Source organism: Tasmannia lanceolata, unplaced genomic scaffold (assembly GCF_043159265.1).
Source record: "Tasmannia lanceolata isolate RefF3 unplaced genomic scaffold, GAP_Taslan_0.1 ptg000037l, whole genome shotgun sequence".
In the NCBI taxonomy this organism is placed as follows: Eukaryota; Viridiplantae; Streptophyta; class Magnoliopsida; order Canellales; family Winteraceae; genus Tasmannia; species Tasmannia lanceolata.
Genome location: NW_027518714.1, coordinates 2,880,642 through 2,889,804, shown reverse-complemented (window position 1 = coordinate 2,889,804; position 9,163 = coordinate 2,880,642).

The following is a 9,163-nucleotide window of genomic DNA, read 5'->3' as shown; positions in this document are numbered from 1 at the left end:
GTTGAATGCTATTGCTCAATAGTCGATTTATTGTTTTTTCTTTCATTTTCTCGACAACATGGGTCTGTTTTAGGGACATGGGACACGGGCCTATTCCTTTTTTTTTCTTCTGGGTTTTGGTGGTACAAGCACCTCACATCAACTTTTATCAACCATTGGATTCTTATATGTTCTTATAAGCACTTCACATCAACTTTTATCAACCATTGGATTGTTACAAACACTTCACGTCAACTTTAATCTACCATTGGATTGTTTCAAGCAGTTCTTGGGTAGTGCCCAGTCCTCCGATGTCTATTTTGCCCTCGTTAGCTTCGTGAGATTAACAACTTAATAACACAGCCCTATTGAAGTCTGGTTTAATTTCTATTCTTCTCTATTCGGCTATACAGTAAAAAAACCCCGTGCGCGATGCACGGGCCGACAAAGAACGGTACAGGCAACGTCATAGGTTGAACCAAACCGTCCTTGTGATGGAACACAACATAAATAGGTTGTGCCCTAAAATCATTTTCATAGGCTGATCCTAGCCCTCCAATTTATAAAGGTTTTCATAATATGTTGTTCTCTTAAATCAGATGGTTAAGATCACCCTATATATTTTTTATTAAAAAAGCATAAAGGAGGGGGTAAGATTGAAATTATTTGGCTTTAATGGGTGCCTTTCTTAAAAAGCATAAAGGAAGGGGTAGGATTAAAAATATGTGTGTTGAATGGGTGCCTTTGTTAAAAAAAGTCAAAGAGTGATGTGCAATTCTACAAAAAATTCTCTTATTTTCTCTTCTGCTATATATATATATATATATATATATATATATATATATATATATATAGGATCAATTACTGTTGCATGCTGGAGAGTTGGAAAAAATGACGAGAAAATGTTGAATTTTGAAAAAACACTAACAAATGCTACTTTATTAAAAAAGAACTTTTTAGGACGAAAATACCCCTAACCTTACTTTATGTTTCTCTTCTTTGTTTTTACACTTTATCTTTCCGGCGAAAGAAGCCTTCTTCTCCGGCGATAAAAGCCTTCTTCTCCGGCGAAACATCTTCATTTCTCCGGCGAAACATCTTCATTTCTCCGGCATATGCTCATTTATCTTAAAAGGTTAGAAGAAGTTCTCTAGAGACGCCCCTTTCTCATTTTCTTTTTCTTCCTCCAAATATCCAAAATCTCATTATCTTTGTAAGTATTTTCCCTTTTCTAGTGGCTGTAGCCAAAATCAGTTGCCCAAAGAGCTTTCACTAGGCAAAAGGGTAGTGGAAGCCAAAATGGTACTCGAAGCAAAATGTAAGTTAGGCAAAAATGATAGTCGAAGCCCAAAAAATGCTAGTTGAAGCCAAAAAAAAATTACTCCAAGCCAAAAATGATAGTCGAATCCAAAAAATGATAGTCGAAGCAAAAAAAAATGATAGTCGAAGTCAACAAATATTTCTCGAAGCTAAAATATATTAGTTAAAGACGAAAAAAGTTCCAAATGTTACTGGAATTTAAAAGTTTTAGTCGCAGCCAAAAACATGTTAGTCGAAGCAAAAAAATTAGTTATTCGAAGCCTAAAAAACTTTAGTCGAAGCGAAAAACACAACGGCGAATGTTATAGGAAACACATTTTTCACTTCAACCAAGTAATTTTTGGCTTCGACCAAGTAAATTTTGGCTTCGAATATCCTGTTTTGGCTTCGAGTACCTGTTTTGCGTTGAGAAGAGGGGGAGATCTCTGAAAATAACTAATCATTTGATGTCCATTGGATAGCACGAAAATGATGAACATATGACTTTGCCATAGCATCTCTTTTACAAGTTTAGAAGTTAAGAGAGGTAGTGGAGTTTTCCATTAGCCACAGTAACACAACAAAAAATTATCAAATGGGGTTTCTCAACATGTCCATAATCCAATTTCTCCTTCTCATCTTCCCATTCTATTTTATTCCTCTGCTCACATGACGATATAAACACTGATAGATCGGTGCTCTTGGCTTTCAAGAAAGGCATAGTTGTTGATCTTCAGAATCCCTCAGGACAAAGGAGCATCTGCTGCCAGAGAAATGAGATGTTTCGCCGGAGAATAAGGCTTCTATCACCGGAAAATCTCGTCGTTTCACACAAAATGCGTCGGAGTAAAACCTAAAAATGAAAGAGTGTAAAACCTGCAAGTAAAAGAGTAAAATGGTAAAACCAAGAAGAGAAAGATTAAAGTAAGTTGAGGGGTATTTTCGTCCCTAGCAACCTTTCTTTTAATAAAGTAGCATTTGTTAGTGTTTTTTCAAAACTCAACATTTTCTCGTCATTTTTTCAACTCTCCAGCATGCAACAGTAATTGATCCATATATATATATATATATATATATATATATATATATATATATATATATATATTAGGAGGAAAACCCTCGAGAGAAAATTAATTAGCAACTGTGAGCACTATTAATTGTTTGGGAAATTGCCTTCTCACTAGTCATGACCGAGGTTTTAAATTTCAATCGGATTAAATTTCGGACCGAAATTTTAGGTTTTGGTCGAGAACGAAATAGAAATTTGTTAAATTAGAAAACGTTACAGAATTTTGATCGAAATTTTGTTTTTCCCAAAATTTAGGGCTGCAATTTAAGGGATATCTCCAAAAAATCCTTTTTTATTTATTATTTAATATTATCCTGATATTTCAGTAGAAATCTCGGCAATTTCGACAGAATTTTCTACAGGGTAAAAATTTCCTAAACGAATGTTGATTGATTTCGAAAGAAATTTTGGTTGGTTTCGGTGAGGACCGAAACGCATTCTGAAACCGAAATTTAAAACAGAAGGCAAATTAGAAGTACCTTTTAGATTTTTCCTGGAACTTAAGATATAAAGGGGTGGGCGGCAAAATGAGTGCTTGAGGTGTGTTGGCTGCCTTAAGGGAGTGAAAGAACAAGAAAGGGAGAAGAAAAGAGATAGAGAAGGGGAGAAAGAGAAGCAGGGATTTTTCTTGAAGTTTTGTCTCTTTCTTTTCCTCTTGGGTTTTCTTTTTGGGTTCTTCCTCGGGTTTCGCTTGTATAGTCTTGGTTGAGGGGACAAGGGTTGTGGGTTTATGGATATTCGGTTTAATCCATTGTAATCCTTGTATATTGATTTCTCAGTGGAAGATTGTGTTCTTGTTGTGGATGTAGGTCTTTGTGTCAAACCACCTAAAATCCCAGTGCTTGTTTTTTTCTCTTTTGTTATTTTTTTTTGTTAATTTCTATACAATCGGATTGGATTTGCTCGATGGATTTCCTCAATGTGTTAGAGCTAAGGTTATAGCGATCGATGGGGTTGGGTCGAGTGATCTTGGGTGTTGTGGTTGGATCACGGCTAGAGCGATTTTTTACGGTAGAAAAATTATCCAAGAAGATTCTTGCTCGAGGTGGAGTGTTACACCGAGAAGTGCGGAGTAATTTGAGATGACTGTAACACCGAGTTCTATCCAATTCAACACTGACAAGTTTTAGCGGAAATGGCAATTTCATCCTATGGTAGATGAGGGTGAAGAAGGATATCCTAATTTTACAGGGCCTAGCTAAGGTGTTGAAGGAAAATGATGGGAACTCAGAGAATATGATGGATGTCGAATAGGAAGCCATTGAGTTGAAGGTGGCCGGCACAATTCGGTTATAACTGGAAGATAACGCTATGAAAAAGAAGTGTTTAAGTTATGTAAGAAGTTGGAAAAGCTTTACATGTGAAAAAGCTTGGCCAACTGAATGTATCTGAAGCGACAATTAGACGGGTTGAAGATGTAGGAAAGGAGGAGATCTTTTGGAAGACATGGCTAAGTTCAATAGGCTTGTGGATAAGCTCTACAATGTTGACGAGAAGATGAAGGAAGAAAACACGGCCCTATCACTTCTTACTTCACTTCCTGATTCATATAATAACAACCTAGCAACTACGTTATTATTCGATAAGGATACTGCAAAGAACGAAGAAGTCAAGACAATACTCTTATAAAAAGAGAAGTGCAGTGGATTTTATTGTTTGGTTGGGGACATGATGACTAGTGGTCCTAAGATCATTGGAAATAGGGAAATGTCATGGCCACGCGTATGGTCTCTTTTCGCAGTTGTTGTAATGACCTTCTTCTATGTTGAAGACGATGTTAAGAAGGTGATAGTATTTACCTCAAGGAGGTGGATTGAGATCCATCTCAAGGGTTGTGTAGGTGAGTCAACGGATTGGCAGCTACCCATGTTCATCGACCGTGCTGATCGAATCTTGAGGAACCAGAACTAGGATGATTTGATGGTGCATAGTTGGTAATTCAGGAGGCCAATGGTGGTTTGCGACGACATTGGACTGGTAATGACACCAACATAAAATCATCAAGTGGCTGGGAAATAAGCCAAGGTAGAGATTGTTGGGGAAGTTGCCTTATTTCCCATGACTTGAAAAGGCAAATTAGATAACAGTTTTAGGTTTTTCCTAAAACGTAATATATAAAGGTCTCTTTGCACGCACAAGAGGTGTGGAGGCAAAAAGAGTGCTTGAGGTGTGTCGGCTGCCTAGAGAGAGAGAGAGAGAGGGAGAGAGAGAGAGAGAGAGAGAGAGAAGGGTTATTTCTTTGAGTTTTCTCTTGGGTTTTCTCTTTGGGTTCTTCCTCAGGTTTCTCTTGTATGGTCTTGGTTGAGAAGACAAGGAAAGGATTGCGGGTTTGTTGGTTTTAGGTTTAATCAATTGTAATCATTGTAAATTATTATTGTTTTCTCATAGTGGGAGATTGTGTTCTCGCCCATGGATGTAGGCCGTTTTGCCGAACCAAGTAAAATTTCAGTGTGCATCTTGTGGTTTGCTTCTTGTGTTACTTTTCTGTTAATTTGTGCAGATCAGATCCGATCTGCCCGGCGGATTTTCTCAACATTGTAGTTAGCAGAACAAGATGCCCAACTTTTTTCATCTATGAAGCCCTACAGGTGCTAAATGTGCCCTGTGGTTAGTTGTGTTCCTTGTTCCGCTCTGCATGAAAGTGCTAAGAGTCTAAGACTGCCTTGTGGGTTTCCTAGTTTCTATGCGAATCTCTGTGGAAGCGGGTCCCACACCCTGATCACAGGTTTTCTTCTACGAGATGTCTTTTCTTCTTTTTTGTTTTTAACTTAGCCTGCAGCTATACCAAACAAGGCCATAAGCTTTTCGCCAAGCCACTTTTCCACTTTTATGATTTCCAACTGGCTCTTTTCAATGGCGTGATTCTGCACGACCAACGTGAAACAAGACTGATTTCTGCACTACCGTATTTTTATAGCGGCACTGCTAACTTTAATTTTCACTTTTCTAATTAGCTTTCCAAAGATGTTGCTAACTTGCTATCAAGTATCAACCCCCCCTTCTAAAACAACCTGATTAGTGCCATATCCAAATATGGTACAGCGGAAATCAACCCTTTACATTTCAAAGAAATATGGTTGTCCAGGTGTACTTCTCCTGTTGGTTCCACTTGTGCACCCAACATGGGATACCCAAAAGCTTGTAGCATGGAAAAGCTTGAACTTCCTTTATTCTTTGGGGTCTTGTTGCTCCTACCCAATTGGAAGGGATTTCTATTTTTAATCACTCTTTACTTGTTTTGTGAGGTTGAATGGAAGCAGAGAATCACGCTCACAGATCTTTAGCTTTTGTGACAATGTAAAGTTCAACATTTTATTTTTATAATAATTATCCCCCTTCTCCCCTCTAACAGATATGGTTAGGAAATACAAAGGGGTGGAGGAGCCACCATTAACACCAAAAGGCTTAAAAGCTAACGATTTCGGTTGCGCAGGGGGGTGGGCGGGGGGATCACTACCCTAATTATTCTATAAACAAGCAAAAGTAATTAATTGATCAGAATAAAGTACAAGAGGAAATGACTGTTATATAGAAAAAATTTAATGAATATTTATAACAAAACATGGTTGTGCTGATATCATTTCCATATTTTCATCTATGGTTTTACCTGTTATTTCTTGTTTCTTTTCTTTTTCGTTGATGAAAAGGGAAACAAAATTTGTGAGAATGGAATAATAAATCAATATGCAGTGCCATTAACAACATGACGGGTAACCGTATGCAGTTGATCTGTAGATTGTTGCATGAAAATGTCCTGATATTGAAGATCACATGTGTGGCACGTATGCTTTTTTCAACTAATGTTTTTATCATTCTTGGGTGGGCCCGCCATTTTGCAATTCATGTGCATTGCTCGGGCCTAGCTGACTGTAATGGGGTACGATAAAAATGTACCCCTTGATGTTTGATCCAACGGCCCCTTGAAGTTAAATACATCAAGTTGAAGATGCATCTTGATTACAGGTAGCTACGCCATACAAAAAGTGACAAATGGCATTTTTATCATTATCTGTGGGCTCATGTTGGGTTTGGACCTGTACAGGTCTAAATGTGGGCCAACTACCAGTGCCAGTCCACCAGCCTCACGCTAATGGAAGCCAGGAAACGATGTGGGTCCCATTGCTTCCAACAGGCAAACCTGGATGGGACCCTCTCGAACCACTAAAATAGTATAGTCTTCTGCCTCAATTATTATTCTCGGGCTTTCGTCGGTACGGTTCAAGTCAAAAGCAGTGGATGAAAAATGGAGAGGACTGATGACATTTGGTTGTAACGCAAGTTGCCCATTTCATTTAAGCCTTCATACTTGAAAGGAAAACACTTCTAAAACCTAGTCCCGTAATCAAAATAAAGAAATATTTTCTTCATTTAAAATATTTAAGAACCTACTATAACATATTCAATTTCCCCCACTCTTTGAGTTCCCCTGCTCTTGCTTTACTTAATCCTAAGCTGTAATTGTGCATAATGGACCTTGGAAACTTTGATGGACGGTCCGATTTGCAATGGATTGTGGCAAAACCATAGAAAGTAAGGTCCAAAAAAAGCACTTTTTGAGAAGTTCGAGAAGGATCCGACTCTTAAAGAGATCTGAACGGAGCAAGACCAGACATAGGTAGATAAATTACATCCATTGACACCCTTAAATACAGAATTGAAAAGAATTGTCATGGTAAAGATACGATTTTCCCATTGGGTTAGACCTTGCGATGTACATTCTAATAGGACTAACCTAATTCCATGCCCCACGATCCCCGGCTGTACACACCCATGAATGGTGGTGGTCAGGAGCTTCAATAAAGTAGGGTCTGATTATCATCACCTTGGATCCATGCAAGTATCCAAAGAGGTCCTGAAGGAAACTTTGGATGCCAGGGAGGCATTAACTATCTCAAGTATAAACTCCTTTTAACCATTATTTGCAAATAATCATATTTAGCTTCAGAACCATGTGCATATAAAATTGCCTGCAAATAACCCTTGATAGGGGTGTCAATGGATGGACCATCCAAATCCGAACTTTAACAAACAAGATCTAAACACAGATCGAGACATGTTACCATGACCCATGGACACATTTGGGGACCCTACTATAGGATTTGAAATTAATACTTCCAGACAGCTAACAAAAGCCCGTGGGACAGTCCTAAAGCCGATTTTATTATACTATTTGATGAAAATATTCTCTAATTTTTTTTTTATATCTTTCACTGTTATTTTAGTACAAAAATAACCTTTTAAGTGTTCTTATAAGTGTTCTTTTAGGGGTATATTAGTAAAAATAAGCCACAGGCAGTTTTATGAACGATTCTTAGTTTTAGTATTTTTTTCATTCATGGAGTCACCCTCTTCTAGCCTTTCTCTAACCATTGACCCTAAATCCCTAGCCCACTGCGTCAATGCCTATGTGGCTCTTGATCGCACTCGCCCTCTTCTGAGAATTTTAACCGTGTAAATGTAAATAAGTAGGACCTACTACGACACTATGATGGGTGGTCCAAATTGAAATGGATTGTGACTTAGACACAATGAGGATCCTAAGGAAACAGGAAGTAGGACCCTAAGAACAGTCCGAATCCGATCAGGTTGATCCGATCCCAAGTGGATCAGTTGACACTCCTAATTCTTGAGGTAACCAAAAAGGCCCTAAAATGCTATTGTAAACACTAAAAAAACAAATAATAGGTCCGATAATCACTAGCTAATGGGGCTGTTTGACGGGGGTTTATTTTATGTCGGATAATTTCTAAAAATGGAATTGGACTGTAGGTTGTTTGGGCAAGACGAAAAAGCAACACAGCAAAGGGCAGAGGTGTTTGGGAGAGATGAAACAATCTATTTTTTTTTTTTAATCGGTAAGCTGGGGTTAGGCGGACCCCTACCAGAATTTTAATTAAAAGAGAGATGATACAATAAAAGCAACAAGACCACTCCCTGATCCTTAGACAATGAATAAGGATGGGGGCAAAACAACCAAGGGCGTGATACCCTAGAAATCAAAACGTAAAAACCGAACTCTAGAGCCGGACACCATACGGAAGCCCCTAATGACAAAGGCTTCTTTCATCTTCTGGCTAAATTTCCTTGCTCTCATGCTCTTCCTTAATTTCTGAAACTTTGGGGGATCACCATCATCTTCAGTCACCTTTCCTTGGTCTACATTTGATTTTTTAGTGCATTGAAAATCTCCTTCGGTACCAGAATCTTCATTGCTTCTGTTTGTCTCTGGATTTTCTTCTTTCTCGGACTCTTCCTCCTCTTCCTGGAGAACAAAGAATGGATTTTGTGTAATAGGAGAAGTGATCTTTTGAGGACTGGAATGATTTCCCCTCGGAGGCAATGTTGGATGAGCTGTATTTGCAGGGGGGCCTTGGAGGTTTGCAATTGGAACTGGGCCAGGTTTTTGAACAGGCCTCCATTCTTGTTTGTGCGGTTTGGGAGGAGGTTTGTGGTTTTTTGGACAAGAAGCATCAGAATGGTTGAATGTCTTACATTCTTTGCAGGAAGGGGGCCTCCATTCGTACTCCACTTTTTGGTAGGTCGTGCGTAATGAGGTTTTGATTTCAACCTGATCTGGAAGATGAACCCCAACTTCGACTTCGATGCATACTCTGGCATAGCATCAGTTGTATATGCGTCCATGTAAAGAGGGATGCCAATCTTGCTTGCTATCTTGCTCAAGCAATGAGCCGACCAAAACCTGAGGTGGAGACCAGGGAAGCGAACCCAAACAGGGATGGTTGTCAGGGAGAGCTTTTCAAGCTCGATTTCTGGGGTCCATCTTCTGAGAACGAGGGGGCGACCACCAAAGATGTA